This window comes from Hippichthys cyanospilos, chromosome 19 (genome assembly GCF_059441005.1).
Source record: "Hippichthys cyanospilos isolate Australia breed blue-spotted pipefish chromosome 19, RoL_Hcya_1.0, whole genome shotgun sequence".
In the NCBI taxonomy this organism is placed as follows: domain Eukaryota; kingdom Metazoa; phylum Chordata; class Actinopteri; order Syngnathiformes; family Syngnathidae; genus Hippichthys; species Hippichthys cyanospilos.
The window spans coordinates 14,265,789-14,285,160 of record NC_142387.1 but is presented as its reverse complement, the minus strand read 5'-3'; the positions used below and the strand labels follow the sequence as shown (position 1 = coordinate 14,285,160).

At 40.6% G+C, this 19,372-nt stretch overlaps 1 protein-coding gene across 1 annotated transcript in view; it reads right to left on the bottom strand.

Moving 5' to 3' along the window:
- LOC148408044 (cadherin-12-like) overlaps positions 1–9,722 on the bottom strand; it is a 95,163-nt gene extending 85,441 nt beyond the window's left edge. The window contains exon 1 of the mRNA XM_088402033.1: positions 9,421–9,722. The gene's annotated coding sequence lies outside the window, so the exon portion shown is untranslated. The remainder of the gene's footprint in view (positions 1–9,420) is intronic.
- Between the last annotated feature and the right edge of the window lie 9,650 nt (positions 9,723–19,372).

The following is a 19,372-nucleotide window of genomic DNA, read 5'->3' as shown; positions in this document are numbered from 1 at the left end:
ATTTATCGTGAATTAATGATGTAGTATATTGATATGTGCGATATAAGTGTGTTACGATTGATTAAACTGATTCGTTTGTTGATCATTTTCACTTCCCTGCCACATTTATATTATTATTATAATAAAATACAAATGGAACAAAAAATCCCAGGGTCTGTGACCTATTCTTTGCAAGTGAGAATTTTTTTAACAAATTTTCCAAGTATCATATATTATAAACACGTAAACGTATGCCGTAGGTTGAATTTTTTTTTTTTCGGCAGAAAAAAAAGGAATTGGCAGTAAAAAGATTAAAGGGAAATTCACCCCGAGGCAAGTTAAAAAAAAAAAAAAAAGATAAGCCGCACTGTACTATAAGGGCTCAAAGCATGAGAAAAAAGTTTTAGCTTATAAACCGAAATATCAGGCGCTAGATATCGGCTCAACATGGAAACACGCTCATTATAACTTGCGCGAGAATTTTTTTTTCAATATGAGCGAAAATAAACGTCGGTGAGACAATAGCACGCGTTGACGTAGGTGTAAAAATATCAAAAACAATCACAGGGTGTTGTGATGCAAATAAAACGGGACGCATTGACGTTGCGGCTGGAGATCCATCAAGGCGTGTTTTTTATGAGAATGATAGCAAGCGTGCTAACGGACGCATGATGTAAACACGTCTGACGCCTCTTCCTCTCCGATTAGTAAAGACGATCCGCGCACCAAAAGAGCTCCCGCTTTGCGGCCGACAGTGCCTGTCAGCGACGTCCCTCCGCCTGCCGCTAATCGACGTTAATTCTGTGACAGGTGAAAATTAAACACGTCTGGCACATCGCCGCTCTCACTTATTGCCGCGCCGTCACTCTACAATGAGCCCATTTATTACGGTGGATGCGCTCGAGACTCAGTTAGCGATAGGTAACTGTAACATATTAACAATGTAGAGGAAGCATGTAAAAATCTCTTCAAATAGTTTTACACCTCCCACATACTTCAAACACACTGAAACTTGTTTACAAAATAAATGAGTGAAGACTGGGTGTTATATCTATTTTTATTTTACACACAAATTTGGCGTGCATCTCCTCCCACACAATTAATCCGATTTATGTCATTCCAAGTTCAAGTTATTCCAGAAACTTATACCTTGCATGCTAGTATTTGAATTTTTTGAACTGTTCACGGTTTTCCCAAAATTATACATTTCAACCACAAAATTAATCATTCATTTCCAATAAGGGATGTGTACATGAAACCGTCTTTTATAATTGTAGGGCAGGCAGTTATAGCCGAGGGTTAAACCCCTTATCTAGCTTTATTTTGGTATTACACTTATATTACTGTGTTGTGTTTCAGTTGCAGTGTAACTGCAGAACTGCAGATATGGTGTTAACTTTAAGTGTAAGTAATAAAACAGAAAAAAAAGAATCATTATGAGTGCAGACAGGAACTATAACACAACAGCTTCTTCAAACAGTTTTGAATCTCCTCCTTGTTTCAAACACATCTTGTTTGAAATAAAAATATAATGACTGAGTGTCATTTCTATTTCGATTCATCACACTACTTGTTGTCGAATGAAACTTTCCTAGCTGAATGCTAGCATACAATATGAAATAGCATAAACCGGATAAAGAATATTAGCATACATGTTACGGTTATTATAAGCCTTCAAAAAACAGAGAAGTTCACAGCTCATCAAAACGTAAAACTTTCCACCCCAATCGTTCAATCTCGTCTTTCTAACCCTGACAGAAACTTCACCGCACCATTGAGCGCTAACCTGTAGCACTCCCACTTCAACGGCCGAGTGCCAATTAGGCTTCCATCTTGTCAGAAAGCAGGAGCGGCTTGGTAAATAACTTCTTTCTACCGTGGCAACCGACTGCTTCCTGCTGAAAGTTCAGGGATATTTCACATGGTGGTCAAATTTCCCCGTACAAGAATATTTTAGCCATTCACACACACACACATATATACATATATATATATATATATATATATATATATATATATATATATATACATATATATATATACATATATATATATATATATATATATATATATATATATATATATATGCAGAACAAATTTGCATCCTTTTCCCTGGTTGGGTCGTGGCCAGGAAATGCAAGATAGAAGTTTTTTAATTCCCTAATTGGAGGCGTTTTTTTTTTTTTTTTCTTCTTTTGGTAAATTCAACCTCATCAATGCTTTATTTCATTTGCAGTGTATGTACGTTTGTGTGTAAATATGTCAACTGATTTTGGAAAATACTGTCTAAAAAGACGACGATGATTATACAACTGAAGTGCTGTTGACAAAAGGTGCCAAAAATATATGTAAAAAAGTAGTGATGTGAACTAACTAACAACTTAGAATGTGAAGCAAAAATTAATTGTACGTTCATTTGGGCATGCAACTGATGGCAGGTAAATGTCGTTGATTTCGGAAAAATACCGTTAAAAAATGACGGTGATGATCATATTCAGATTGTTTTTAAGTGCGGGGGGGTACAAATAATTAAGACTTGATGAGGCGCCACCATGAGAGCGCATCACGTGGCCCCCGCCTTCTCCCCCGGCCGCCTCCAGACGCCGACACTAATTTCCCCCGAGTGTGTGTTAATTATGTAATTCATGCTCATATCCAGATAACGCCGCGTGTTCGCCGCATGTCACTTATTTGTGTCTTTTCTTCTCTTTTCGCTATCACACGCAACTTGTCCATTAGAGTGTACATCCCACCATGAATGTCCATCAGAGTTGTAAGTGTTCAAAGAAAATGGAATTCTTCGTCATTCGGCACTTGAGATTTACAGCATAACAAACATCATCAGCATTGCAAGCCGATAATAAAGTGAGAAAACGTGCGGCGGTGAAACTGACAAGCTAACGCTAACTGACTTTGGGTGTAAAGAAGGTTTTATACTGTATGTTAACGAACGGTGCCATAGCAGTGCTGGATGGCAGAAAAGTGATTGACTACCAACATGAGCTGGAAAAAAAACAAACGAAACTTTATGTAAGTGAAACAAATTGGCTAGCCAGTGCGCTAATGTCAGTGCTACGGCATGCTAACCATTGCAGAATGAAAACATCAAAGTGCCACTGATTTGCCATATCCTCATAATAAATACATCATTATTTTTATGTCACTTAGACAATCAAATGCTATCATATTCCACTTTATTTTTAATATTGTGTTTTTTACATTTTCAATTTAGCACGTTAGCATCATTATATACACATGTATACACATATATATGTGTGTGTGTGTATATATATATATATATATATATATATATATATATTTATATACACACACACACATATATACATATATATTGGGGGGAAAAAAAAGAAAAAAGAAAGATGTAGCGGTATGCCAACAGCCTTTGTTTCACCTGCTGCCTTGTTCTCAGTTGAGCGACGTACTGCTTCCAAGAGTTTATAGCCACCCAACGCCGGTGAAAATAAATTACAAGAAAGAACGCGCGCACCTCACAAGCTGATAATGCTAATCATAATAATAGTAATCAAAACAAAGAGGCGTCCAATGTGTTGTTTGTTGTGAGAGCAGAAGGACAAAGACACACTCGCCTCAGTCTTCACTCTAGCTTATCTTGCAATAACAAACGCTTCACATAAAATGTCATGGTCGGGGGCTGCGGTATGTGGGTTCGGGGTGGGGGGGGGCATCATCGCTCTCTCATTGTTGCGCATCACAAACGGAATTGCCGCCTCCGTGGCATTGTTGACTAAAAGAAAAAAAAAAAGTGGTGGAAGTGATAAAGCATGGCGTTGCTCCTGTTAAGTAGACTAAGAAATCATCTTGACACAAGGCCAGGGGAGAGGCGTGGTACGGGCGCCACTTTCTCAAGGTCAAGTGCGCTCTATGCGTCGGCAAAGTGATGAATAGCGCCGGCCAATCGGAGATTGCGTTTAAGCGGGCTTCCTTCACGTATACAAAGAAGAAAATCCAACAGGTCGGGATTAGGTCAAAAAGAACTCTTCAAATTCAAATTAAAGTTGACCCAAAGGTGACGAGTGACCCGCTGCGTGTTTGCGCACACGAATGTTTTCGGGGCCGAGATTTTCACAGGGTTTCTGCACGTGTCAGCGAATGTGATATTTTTTACAGCCAGGAGAAGAACTGTACATTTTTGTTTTGAAATTAAGAACAAATCAACTGGAACATGACACGATTTGAGTGACTGCTTTGATTAACGTTGTAGGCCTTTCTTGTGTTGTGTCAGGTATGAGCGATGCAACTATATATATATATATATATATATATATATATATATATATATATATATATATATATATATATATATATGTATGTATATGCTAGTTTGAGCCATAAAAATATAATAAAATAAGTAATAATTTAAAAAATAATCAGAACATTTGAAGCACATCTTTTCATTGGCTGTCGACTGAATGACATCACGTGCGCTCAAGGAAATTGCCAATCACGTGTCACGTGTCCAACAGGTGAGCTGTGATTGGTCGTTGCCTGGGCATTGAGCACTATCATCATCGTTTTCTTTTGCCTGCAAGTAGGAGAATGTGTTTTGAAAACTATTAATTACATACATGAAAAAGACTTGTCCCATTTCATTTTTAGTTCTAAAAACTTCATAATAAATCAATTATCTTTTGAATTAAGAAAGTTGTGCACAAGCTATGAATGTTTATGTTTATTTTGTCCGAATACTTTCTGTAGGATTTTATTTTATTTTTTAAATCCGACCTTTCAATAAACGCTTGCTGGGTGTATTCCTTCCATTTAAAATCGGAATTATCCAGAATGATCGAATAAAACCGAGATTTTTTTTTCCCCTATCGCTCAGGTCCGGCCATCTTTAATTTGAATCAAGCGGCGGAGCCTTGGTCTCGGGCCTCCGGTCCGCACCTGCGCGGACAAAGATTTTCTGTCACACACGTGAATGACTTTTAGTATAGCGAGCCCGCAGGTAGCCTCCAACGATTCGTAGCCGGGGCGCTACGGGGGATTCGTTAGGTTTCATTAGAAGCGGGCCGAGCGGCACGCCGCCCGCCACCTTGGGGTCATCGCGGTGCGTATACCTTCATTAGGGGGCCTGTCGGCCGCGATCATGCTTTCGCGTTCGGCCTGTTCAAAAGGCGCATTTTACACATCTGAAATAAATCAAGGAATCCATCTCGAAAGGTAACTTATATTCTCTAAAGCAAATAAACATCGATTATTATTATATTTATATTATAGGAAGATGGTTACCAATATCTGGAGCTGGAAACGTTAATCCATTAACGGACAACCAATGGATTTGGCGCACAATTCGACAACCATTTTCATCATTTCGAGCCATCGTTTTGAAGTTAAAATTCTCAAGTTTCAGCCTTTCAACAGGAATTACGGTAGGAACCGTTGAGGCGTTTTTTTTTCGAACGTCAACTACTTAGCATTGGCAAATGACAATGATTGGGAAGTAAACGGATTGGGGAAAAACATTTTTAGAATGCACTTTAGAGTATTTGATTACTCAGAAGAAGTGATTGATGGAAAAATCAATTCTAGAAAGAATGACAGCCTCATTTGGAGCCAAAATTGTTTTCAGTAAAAGTGAAACATTGTATTATGGCAGTAAATTAAACACACACAAAAAAATCATATATTATATATATATAATATATATATATATATATATATATATATATATATATATATATATATATATATATATATATACACAGTATGTATATATTGTTATTTGTTATATATTATTGTTACATATTATTGTTAAATTGTGCGTAGAGGGTTTTTTTTTCCATATTTTTTTCCATACTTTTAGTAGATATATTTCTTAAAATATTTAGTGAACGAAAAAACTAATAAATGGAAAACAATGGTTATACTGTATATACTGATGTTCATTATGAGCACACACATTTTACATACATATATATACATTCATATATATATATATATATATATATATATATATATATATATATATACATATATATATGTGTATACATACACACACACACACACACACACACACACACACATACATAGATACATACTTTTAAAATTAATTGACTGATGCCAGGTTATGTTAGGCCAGCAGAGAAGGCCTTGCTGGCCCTCACGGTCCACCCCTGATTTTTTTAAGAATATATATACGTGGTGCTGTTCAAGAAAAGAAAAAGCAAGGCACGGAAAGCTGCCTTTGAAGTGTCCATACAGGTGCCTGTTTCGAAAGTCATTGAAAGGCAATAAAAGGCGCATTTGTGCGAACGGACCGGGCAAATGTGTCACACCTCTACTTAAGAGGCGATGCACCAAAAAAAAAAAAAAAAAAGTGAGGAAAATCATCTTCAACCAGCAAACAAGTCAAACGTCTTCAGCCCAGGCGTTTTGCGGCTTTTAAAAGGTCGGGAACAGAAGGGAAAAAAACGGTGTCTCCAGGTAACTGCATCCTTCCCACGTCTATTTCCTGAAAGGGAACGGCAGGGGGGGGGGGGGGGGGGGGGGCTTCCGCAGGCTGCAGTCAAGGGGGGGCAACGTGAAAGTCTTTCCTCATAGAAACCGAGCAAGAATGATAAACAAGCCGACTCCAAAGCACACCACTGTAAATTAGGAACAAAATGTCAACGGGGACTCAAAGCCAAGAAGACAACGATGTCCAAAGTGAGGACTTTTTATAGGGGGTCCTGCTTTGAGGCTGTACTTGTGTTTTTTTTTTCTTTTTTTTTATATCGTTTGTGAAAATCTTGAAAATCTTCCTGCAAAGATTCAAGATGCCATAGACTTGTTTGAACTGGAATTGACGTCAAGGAAGTATCGGAAGTTCGTCACGTCACTGTCTGTCCAAGAAAAAAAGAAAAGCAGGACCAATGTGCCATTGACACACTTGTATTGGTAAAATACTGCACCAACACAACAGTAACACGCCCAGTTGCATTTATTAGAGAAGAGTGCCCTCTGGTGGGAAGTAAAATCGCAATTCAAACTCAAAACAGTACTTTGATAGCGTTTGCTTTTGTCTCCCTTTCTTTCCTGGGGGACGGCCCCCTGGTGGCTAGCAAAAAAAAAAAAAAAGTAGCAGCTCATAGTCTGAATTCTATGGCATGTAGAAAAAATGATGCAGGGGACACTATGATTATGATTGTATTATTAAGTATCTGGGATTAAATGCCTGGACTCTTAAAAACAAAACGTAAAACTACGTCCCTGGCAATGAAAGAGTTAGAAGACAAGAATTCTCATCCACGGCGCTGAAAGAGTTAAAATAAAGGTTAGTTGCGTCCCTACAGTCAAGTACTTTTTGATCCAATTTTGCCGGACTACACGCGAGGACACGGCACAGCAGCCTCAGTGTCCGGTCCGGTTCCAGCTCGCTCCGGTTTGCTGCTTCCCCAGCAGGCGCCTGCTGCGGGGGGACTTTCAATCCGATTTGCCTCAGCGTTGTGGGGGTGCAAACGCTACAAACATAAGCTGACACAATGTGTGTTGGCCGGATTAAGGAATGGAGACGTTATTGGCCAGCCCGATGACCAGCGCTGCTATTCAGAACCTCGTCCAAAACAATGTACACATTTAATATAATAGTAATAGTATTTGATACAGAAATTGGCCTCAAAATACATTTGCATTACCAACCATACCAGTGCACACCTGACAACTGATACCGGTGTCCTTCTGCCGATCCATACTGGTGTTGCCTATCGACCGATACCGGTGTGCACCAGGTGACTGATACCAATATCGCCTGCTGATTGATATTGGTGTCCCTGTGCCGACCGATACAGGTGTCCTCAAGGCAACTGATCCGCCTCCCGACCGATACCGATGTCTACTGGCGTAACCTTCCAAATGATACTGGTGTCGCCTATCGACCGAAACTGGTGTGCACCAGGTGACTGATACCAATATCGCCTGGTGATTGATATCGGTGTCCCTGTGCCGACCGATACAGGTGTCCTCAAGGCAACTGATCCGCCTCCCGACCGATACCGATGTCTACTGCCGTAACCTTCCAAATGATACTGGTGTCGCCTATCGACCAATACCGGCGTCCACCAGGAGGCCGATACCACAGCCGACCCAAACCGGTGTCCCTCGGCCATCTGATACCCGAGTCCGTCTGTTGACCAATACCGGTGTCCCCGCGTGACTGATACCGGTGTCGCCTGATACTGGGGTCCACCGGCCGACTGATACAGGTGTTGCCTGCTGACTAATACTGATGTACCCCGGACAAACGATACCAGTGTCCAACAAGTGACCCACACCGCTGTCCGCCTGACGACCTATATCAGCGTCTCTCCAACTGCCCGATATCAGTGTTGTCTACCAACTGATACCGGTATCCACCTATACCGATACTAGTGCCCCCCACAGACCAATACTATTGTCCGCCGGGCAACTAATGTAGGTATTCGCATCGCGACTGATATCGATGGTTAATCAATACCGGTATCCACTGAGTGAATGATACTAGCATTGGCCGGCGCGGAGAGTACATATACTTTGATATAAGAGCTAGTATCGATATGTGCAACTTTATTGATCAGAAATCCATTTCAGAGATCTATTTGTTTCCATTTTCTGTCAACTTTGTAATCTATTCAGTTAACACTGGGAATTCTGCAACTTTTGTTTTTGTTTCAAATGACAAACATCAGTGACATTTTTTCATTGCTGTTATTTTTTAAAATATTCTCTTGAACTATTTCAAGCCCGCCGGCTTCCCTGAGCTCGAACCTTTTCTTGGAATCGTACAACGAAGGCTTACAATGTGCAATCAAAATAAAGAGTTGCAGTCATTTTATGATTTTTTTTGACACCGATATTTCTCTTTTCGCCTTTGACTGGTATCATCCTAGTAAAAAAAACAAACCGTATCGGTCTATCTAGCGATTGCACGGACGCATCAGACGGCAACTAAGTGCGCATAGTAATGGAACAATCGAATGTAAGAAGTCAGCGGTCATCCAAAGAAGCATCTGCTTGCTGCAGAAGGGAGAGGGAGGGGGGGGGGTCAAAGGCGCGCGGGGGGGGGGGGGGGTGTTTGCATGTGTGATCCCTTGTCTCTCTGCAAATCAGATTCCGTCAAGCCGCTCGGATTGTTGCCTGTAATCCCGCTCCGCTCTTGCGCACTGCCCGCCGATCGCTCGGATGCGGCGTGAGTGCAAACAAGACTGCACTTTTTTTTTTCTTTTTTTTTTTTTTTCCAGCTCACACGCTCACAACTTGGCCAAAAACACACACTGGGCTCAAAGTGGCACAAGCTGGAACATCGCTCCCGCCGCAAACGAGGTCACGCTAATCAGCTCAATTAAAAGACAAACCGGAAGGTGAAAAATTTGTTTGTTTACTGAATTTTAGTCTGGCAGGTAAACGGACACCTCACAAGGAAAAAAAAGCTCTTAATTGACTCACCCTCAGCGGGACGCTTGACAGGCACGTAAAATCCAAACAGCTCGCGCAAAGTCTCCTTTCCAATGCTTCCTTTTTTCTTTTTCTTTTTTTTCTTCTTCTTCTTTAATTCCCAAGCTCGGAGTCCTGCCGCTCCGCTCTCATGCTCTCTCCTCCGGGGGTGCGCTCGGCGCGCACTGGACGCCACCGCAGCTGTCACAATCACTGGCTGTGTGTGTTCGTGTGTATCAAAGTGTGTGTGTTTTGTGAGTGTGTGCAAGAGATGAGAGGCGTGCGCACAAAGTGGCGCGTGCTGCACTCGCGCTCTGCAGACTGACGACTGAGCCGGAGTGCCTGCGCGTGCGTGTGCGCGGGCACGTGTGGGGAAGTCAGAGAGAGAGAGAGAGACACACACACACACACACACACACCTCCTCTGCGTGTTGGGGGTGGTGGGGCAGATTAGTAGCACACACACACACACCTCCAAGAGTCGCTTTTGTCGGAGTCACTTTATTAGGTACACCTACGAAATTGTCATTATTATTGTGAAATTTACTATCGCAGATTTGGCGGTATTGTGTCACAAAAAAAAAAAAAAAAAACTTAGCGGGCATGGCTTTGCAACTATGCAATTATTTTTTATTAATACCGTGATTTTTTTTTTCATGCCCGATTTATTGAGATTCGGTGAGGAAAATGTGTCCCTGTATTGGTGCATCTGAGTTCTGCGAAAAGCTTTTGGGGGCGTGGCTTTTGTCTGCACACAATGAACATTATTATCATGGTGATAATTTTGGTAATATTCACTGTATTGGTGCGTCTGAGTTACCTCGGATAAATTTATGGGGGCGTGGCTTTTTCTGGACACAATGACAAGAGGTCACACAATTCCGGACACCTTCAAGACTATATATATATATATATATATATATATATATATATATATATATATATATATATATATATATATATATATATATATATATTCAAGCCAGACGAAATTGTAATTGTCAGTCTGTTGGTGTATTTTTGCCTAACTTTCCGCCACCATTAGAGGGGAATATTTAACAATATTTTTTTTTTCTGGTCCATCATTCGTCAGGAGCTGGTCTAGCTCTGTTTGCACTCACACTTATTCCCTTTTTTTTATTATTTACACTTATAGTTAAGACAATGTCTGTGTTTCTCCAGTTTCACTGCAATTGAAACATGATGCAGTAATATAAGTGTAACACGAAAACAAAGCCAGCAAAGGGGTTTAAACCCCAGGCTATATTAAATTATCACGCTTAATACAGAGGACGAGAATGCATAAAACAATCATGTCCACTAGATGGCATTATCATGCTTTACATGACTCTCAAATGGTGGATGTTGGTTCTCATTCATAACTCCCGGCACTACAACTATAGAAGACGTTTTTATTTATGTTTGTCAAAGTTTAATCTTTCACACACAATACAAGTGAAACAAAGTATTGCTGAGGTTGAATTTACTTAAAAAAAAAAACAACTAACGTCATTATTAGAAGATAAAACTTCTATCTTGCATTTCTTATCCAAGAGCCAATCAGAGAAAAGATGCAAATATATACAAGTACCTGGTTTATGGAATTAAAAATATATGCGGATGACATCATAAACATTTGGTTAAAAGTGACTTTCCCGAGTTACCTTTTTCCATTTCCAGACGCGTTTGCCCCGAAGCGAGGTGAGGAGACGGGTCCGGTGGCGGGATCGCTCATCCGCCGTTTGATGAACCCCATGAGCCGAAGAAGAGTTACATCATGAAAACATCAAAAGTTGACTGCCTCCTGTGAAGTGGGCGACCCCATTTCTCTTTATCTTCATTTCGCGTCTGATTTAGCGCCTCGTCGGGTCGCCGTGTTGGCAAAGCAGACCGGCGACCGGCGGCGTTAACCTTTCAAAAAAAAAAAAAAAAACCTGGGAAAAATGCGCTGGCACACATCACTCAGCGGAAAAGGTTACTGGGCTATTAGCATTCTCGCTATTTTACCTGAGCTGTCACTAAGACGGACGCGGGCTTATTTCGCCCGTCAGATTCCACTTTGTGGTGTGTAAATGGCAAAAAAATAAATTAATTAATTAAACTGACTTGTAACATGATAACCTTTTGTTTTATGTTATTATTTACCCTACAGCCATGATATGTTACAATTTCTATTACATCACATATAGTACCATGGGAAAAATTAGGCATGGGCGAGCACCGATACCGAGTATCAGTATCGGGACAATTTCTTATTTTATGGTATCGGAACTCAAGATGATCCGCCGACACTAGTGGGGGGATGCCAGACGACCGATACAGGTGCCGCCGGCTTTCTGACGCTAATGTCGCCTATTAACTGATACCGGTGTCCGCCAAGCGACCGATACTTGTGTCCACCTGCCGACCTATACAAGCGTTTCCCCAACTGACCGATATCGGTGTCCCTCAGCCATCTGATACTGGTATACTAATGTCGCCTATTGACTGACACCGGTGTCCGCCAAGCGACCGATACCAGTGTCTGCCTGCTGGTCAATGCCGGTGGAGCCCACCGACTAATATCGTTGTACCCCGGCCAACCGATAACTGTGTCCATCAGGTGACCCATACCAGTGTCCACCTGGTGACCTATACAAGCGTCTCCACAACTGAACGATACCATTGTCCCTTGGTCATGGTGTCGACTACCGACCGATACTGGTGTCCACCAGGGAACCGATACCAGTGCCCCCTGGCCTTCTGATAGTATACAAGCATCTCCCCAGCTGACTGATACCGGCGTCCCTCGGCCATGGTGTCGACATGTCTCCCCAACTGACCGATACCGATGTCTCCCTGGTCATCTGATACCAGTGTCCACCAGGCAACCGATACCAGTGCACCCCGGCTATCTGATACTAATCTCACCTATTGACTGATCCTGATGTCCACCAGGTACCGGTGTCCGCCCTCCAACCGATACCAGTGTCTGCCTGGCGACCGATACCAGTGTCCCCCATCCAATCGATACCAGTGTGGAGTACCTATACCGTACAAGCTTCTCCCTATCTGACCGATACCGGTTTCCACCAGGCGACCGATACCCGAGGAGGTATTTGTCCGCTGACCGATATCGATCATCAGGTATCCGCTGAGTGAATGATACTGACCACCATGGAGCGTACATACACGTTGATACAAGAGCTAGCAGCCCGATACCTGAAATATAACTGAGAAGCCCTGCATCTCATGCTAATGCTAATAGCGGATTACGCAACAAACGAGCGCAACAAATAAAAGCAGCAGTATAATAAGAAGAGAAAACGCCGCATCTTTCTTTCATCGCCGATACCGGGTCTCCGCCGCGTGCCACGGGCATCCTCTCGGATGGCAAATAAGGACGCAGGCGAGGGCGCTTCGTCCCCATCCTGCTATTTCCGCGGCGAGGGCCCCGCACAATTACAAACGAAATAAATACAAACGTCCCCGCGTCGACGCTGTCCAAAAGAAAGCAAAAAAAAAAAAAAAACGGAGCTGTATTTAAACACGGGCGCGCGGCTTTTAAACGCGGCGGCGGCGGGATCAGGCCCGTCCAGATGGCCCGAGAGGACTCCTGCTTTTAATCCTCTTGGCGCCGGCCGGGCTAAGCCAGAGGTGGAACGGATGCTTGTAGCCGGGCGTCGAGAGGGCCGCGGCGGGCCGGTGATGTCACGCTCCCCACCCGCTCACGTGTTGGAGCGCGGCCACGCCGGGGATCGACTGACGTTTCACCGAGGTCGTCGAAAGCCCCCGACGCGAGAAAAACGGCGTCCACGAGCTCCGCCCCTTCGACCGACTTTTGATGATTTCGCGTCGTATGTTTTGGTCTCGTCTTTCAGACTTTCGCCTTTGACAAATTGAGCCTTTTATTATTATTTTTGTTTATTATTTTGTTTTGTTACATGTTTTAACCTCGTGGCATCACGGGAAAAAAACGCCTGATATATTCGAATAAAACCTTAAAAAATACGGACCTCGTTCTCGATTATAATATAAATAAAAGCAAAAAAAAAATAAAAATTCCGCAAAATATTTTTTAATATTAAATAAAGTAAAAAGATAACTGCTGCGAAAGGCTCGAGACGATTCCCCCTCATGAAAAAAAAAATATCGCCAGAAGCGTGAAGAATGACAGCTAAGCCACGGAGGGAGTATTTACACTGCAAAATGTGTGCGATTGTGCGCTAATTGCGTGGGCTTTATCTGCTAATTGAGCGTCGGAGGAGCGGCGTGGCCGCCGTCCGCCTTATTTTTTTCCTCACGGAAGTCATTTCCGTCTTAAAAGTACGCTGGCACTCGAGCGCAGATGTGGCAGGGTTAACGTCCTGCTCGAAGTCGGATGTTGTTTACGTCCGGATCGAGCGGCCCCCTGTCATCCAATCAGGGGTGAGTCAACATCCCCCCCATCCACACAAACCACTTCCGGTAAGGAAAGTTAAGGTGTTCCATTTTTCTTGTGTTTCTTGTTTGTTAGTTTTTTTTTGCATGCTTTTTTTTTTTTTGAGTGTTGTGCTGGTTTTTTTGCTTGCTTCTTTTTTGTATTCTTCTTTTTTCTTGCATGCTTCATTTATCTTTTGTGCTTTTTTCTTGTGTAGTCTTTTTTATTGTGTGCTCTGTTTTTACTGTGTGCGTCTTTTCTTTTGTGGTTTTTTTCTTATGTGCTCGTTTTTTATTGTGTGCTTTTTTTCACGTTTCTTTTTCTCACATGCTTTTTTTATTGTATGCTTCTTTTTTCTATTGCGATTGCCTTTTTGTGCTCATGTTTATTGTGTGAGTCTTTCTTTTGCGCATTTTTTTCTGTGCTCTTTTATTTATAGTATATTTTTTTGCATGCTTCATTTTTCTGTCCTTTTTTTCTTTGGTGCTTCTTTTTGATTTTGTGATTTTTATGCTGTGCTTCATTTTTCTTTTGTGCTTTTTTTTCTTGAGAGCTTTTAATGTTGACTTTTTTCTCATGTGCTCTCGTTTCTGTGCTTTTCTTGCCTGCTCCTTTTTAATTGTGTGCTTCTTTTTTTCTTGCATGCTTTTTTATAATGTGCTACTTTTTTCTTGTGTGCTTCCCACTCGTAAAGTAACCTAGCGCTTGTTTGTGATTACTTTTTTGTTTGCTTAGTTGTTGTTTGTATGCTTTACACTTGAGGGCCACCAAAAAGTCAACCATTGATGCTTCCCTTTGTCCTCTGAAATAAATATTGGCTTGCGCCGGGAGGGGGGGGGGGGGGGTGGATGTGGCGGGTTAGGTGGGGCTTTGCAATGTTTTTTGAGGGGGCTCAGGTGCAGCTAATGCAATCAGCGGGGCGCCTCTCTTCTCTGCACACCAAAGCTCCCGACAAGCCCCCTCATCCCCGGGGGAGGTTTTGGGGTGAGAAGGGCACACTTGGAGAACCACGCCCCTGACTGAAACCACTTCAACACATCTCTATTCGTCCTCCAAGAATGAACTCCTTTATTGCTTATTTACTGTTCTGTGGAAGGATTTTAAAGGTAAGATGTTTAGATTAAGGTTGGTTTCCAAGACAACTGTTTCTGCAGTGTTAAAACGGATAACTTAAATTCGTTGGTCCCCAGTTGACATGTTTTTTTTTCTTTTCTTTTTGTTTACAACTGTTCTTACAATGCAAGGACCGATGTTGCTTAAAATACACTCTAAAACTGTTTCATCAAAAATTACGCAAATTGGGTTAAAACTGGACTGAGCCTATTTTTTGGGATAAAAAGCTGGTTAGGATGACTCAATTTAGGTTATTTTTCAAAAAATTGTTAGTTGAAAAAAGAAATACACTCCAAAAACACTTCAGTTCAGAATAACCCAAATTTCCGTAACTCCCCAAATATAAGATCGGACTTCTGAGGTTATCTGAGGTTGTTATGGCATTATTTTCAATAAAAGAAGCGAGCAGACTGAACCGACATCCGAGTCCACCCTTGTTCACGCACAGAAAAATAATGAAAACAGAGAGGTTATGATGTTCATCTGATATAATTAAGATGGATAGCTGAGTGCACCGGTTAGAGCACACGGAAAGGTAACAGGAACACCACTAAATGTAATGCATTACTTTACTCTCATTGATAACGTGTACACTTTTTTTTGCGTGTATAATTTCCATTTACTGCGGTACAGTAAAAAGTAATGTATTACACTAGTTACTGTACTTTTGTAATGCATTACTCCCAACATCGGTCACAGTAACATAAGGAATACTGGAATCTGACCCGAAAATTAAGGGCACGTCTCATTTGGGGGGAATTACGATAGTTACAATTTTTTGGGGTTCAGTTAATAAGTATATGAGTTGGGCTGGTCCCCTTTTAACTGGAGTGGGTTGTATTTAGTTTGTACGCCACTTGAGCAGCTCACTTTTGGCCAAATATACGAGCTAAGCGACGCAAAGTGCGCCAACGCACAAGCGCCTCGGCCCGCAAATATTCCCGACCGCTGTTTAAGACACCTGACAGAAAAATGTAATTTCACGGATGAAAAATATCATTCCGACGAGAGGAGGATGGGGGAAAAAAAAAAAAAAGAGCAATTTGATTTAGAGTCCCATCAGGACACTGTTTGAAAAAAAAAAAATAGTGTCTAAATTGTATGTCGGCGCAAAATGAGGTCACATTTGCTGCAGGTGGAGGCCAAGCTGTGAGTGAAAAAGTTTGGATGATTTAGCAATTTGATCAGCGGCTAATCACGCCGTGAGCCAAGGACCGGAAAAAATGAGGCCATATTGCTCGCTCGCAGAACCGCACTTTGGAAACACATTAAGTACGGTGCGGCTGCGGGGCCAGATATTGAGGAAGTACGGGCCCTCGGGGGCCGGCCCGGAAATGGCCTGCGCTAAATTCGAGGGGGGCCGAGCTGCAAATATCAATTTTTACACACGCCAGAAAATGAACCGCAAAGGGACTTTTGGAATATCGTGAATGATAAACAGGAACAACACTAATCAAAAAAAGTGAAGAAATGAGTTTGATTTTTGTTTTGATTGAACTCAAATCCTTCAGTGTAAACGATTAAAATCAGAATTCAAACTTAAAAAAAATCATTGAAACAAGACATTCATAATTTAAACTTATTTGATTTCTGAATTTCTCTAAATTTAAGGATGAGAAACAGAAATGATTAAATTCAAAGATCAAAATTCAATTTGATTCTTGTGGCAAGAAAATTCAACCTAAATTCAATTTCTCATTTTATTTTTAAAAATTAAAACTCAAATGATTCCTTGTAATTGATTCAAATTTGAATTTAGATTACATTTCAAATGCATGAAACATTAAAGATAAAAAAAATGTTCAAAACCACTTTTGAAAGTGTCTGACGATACGTTTTCAACCAACTTCACTCCGGACTTCAATCCAGATTCCGATCCGGATTTCAGTCCAGATTGCATTTCCACCAAAGATGGAGAGAACGAGGCTCATTTCAAATGCACGAAACATTCAAGATGAAAAAAATTTCAAAACCACGCTTGCAACTGTCTGACGATATGTTTCAACCAATCGGACTTCGATCCAGATTCCGATCCAGATTTCGGTCCAGATTCAAATTGCAATCCCAAAGGCTTTCCATCATAGATGGAGAGAACGAGGCTCATTTCAAATGCACGAAACATTCAAGACAAAAAAAATTTCAAAACCACGCTCACAAGTGTCCGACGATATGTTTTCAACCAATCGGACTTCGATCCAGATTCCGATCCAGATTTCGGTCCAGATTCAAATTGCAATCCCAAAGGCTTTCCATCATAGATGGAGAGAACGTGGCTCATTTCAAATGCACGAAACATTCAAGACAAAAAAAAATTTCAAAACCACGCTCACAAGTGTCCGACGATATGTTTTCAACCAATCGGACTTCGATCCAGATTCCGATCCAGATTTCGGTCCAGATTCAAATTGCAATCCCAAAGGCTTTCCATCATAGATGGAGAGAAGGAGGCTCATTTCAAATGCACGAAACATTCAAGACAAAAAAAATTTCAAAACCACGCTCACAAGTGTCCGACGATATGTTTTCAACCAATCGGACTTCGATCCAGATTCCGATCCAGATTTCGGTCCAGATTCAAATTGCAATCCCAAAGGCTTTCCACCAAAGACGGAGAGAACGAGGCTCAGGCCTTCCCCGCGGGAAGTGTGCCACAAACGGAGCGAGCGGGCTAAGCGCACGGCGCCAGCCAATTTGGACGCGGCCGATTTAGCTCCCTCCCCCTAAACGCGGCGGCGGTGGCGGCGGCGGCTCTCAATTCCCGCCGTGTGGCCGAGCGGCAGATGTGCTTAAGCGCAAACGGATTTGCGCTCCCCGCCGATGGCTGCCAGCCCATTGTTTGCAAACGCCGCTTGGCTCGCTCGTTAACCCCCGGATCCTCTCGTCAAGTCAACGCGGGAATTGATTAGAAATCCGCTCCTGTCTTAATGGTCATGCTAGCTGTTAGCTTCTTTGTCTTCGTGCCATTGTCAAATCAGGAATTGAATCCGTCTTAGCATTTCTTTTGCATATTTTTAACACAGAGAATTCATGTTTGTATATATATATATATATATATATATATATATATATATATATATATTATATACTGTATATAAGTTTATAAAATATGTATATTTGTTACACTTGTTCTTCTTAGTTTTTTAACTCCACATTTTTTATTTGTATAATTTCTTGTACAACTTCATTTACAATTTTCATTTAAAATTTGAACCAGTGTTGACATTTTGGTAAAAGTACGTTAGGAAAAAAAACCCTAAAAAAATAATTGTTTAATCGTTATTAATAATTTTGAATTGTATTTTTATTGTTTAATTTATATTCACTATATATATATATATATATATATATATATATATATATATATATATATATATATATATATATATATATATATATATAAAGTTTATAAAATATATGTATATTTTTTATACTTGTTCTTCTTAGTTTTTTAACTCTAGAAGAATTGGAAAAAAAAAAATATATATATATATATATATATATATATATATATATATATATATATATATATATATATATATATATATATATATATTTTAGAAGCTTGACCGATAGCATAAGTATTAAAGAAGGTACACGCGAGTCCATTGTGCACTTGCCGTGAACCGAGTGGCTAAATGGACGAAGAGCATAAATAAGTGAAGGCGCGCGCTGGAGATTGATAGCGTCACGACTCTTTGGAAAGATTCTCCGTACGGTGACATCTAAAGTGCATTTGATAACCCCAGTAAAGCCGGACATTTGGCCCATAAATAAAAGATAGTGTGAATTTCACAAAGAAAGCAATCTCACGCCGCTCGGCGTCCGTCAAATTTGGGCGCGCCGTCCAAAGTGACATTTCAAAGTGGCTTTTACTTTGGAAAGACTCCCACACGCATCTTGGCATGGGATGATGGATGTTTTATTGTGGAATTGAAAGAAGAAGTAAATGAACGTAATTTGTCATTTTATTTGGGGAATTAGTTCAATTTATATGTTTTATTTCTTTTTAAATTGAATTTATAGCGGAATTTTTCTTGATTTTCTTCACTAACTTTGTGTTCTTTACTGTCTATTTTTACAATCTATTCAATTCTCACTTGCAAGATTTTTGTGTTTTGTTTTGAGTTTTAATCCCAATTGAATTTATATTTTTTTCATTTTTGACGTTTTTGCTTCTGCATTTTAATGTAAAATTTTATTATTCAACATTTTCTTCATTTTTTTAACTGTTTTTTGTTTAAAGAAAATATTGCGTTCAAATTTGCATTCTAAATACACAATTTGCAGTGTTTCTGCGTGTATCAATAAATCTGACTATGCTATGATAAGAACAGTACATGTTTCTTTTCAAATTAAGAGCAAATGGATTGGAACAAGAAGTAGCCTATTTGTAATGTGTGTTTTATTTTATTTTTTTATATATATTTGCTCCTGCATTTTCATATAAAATTT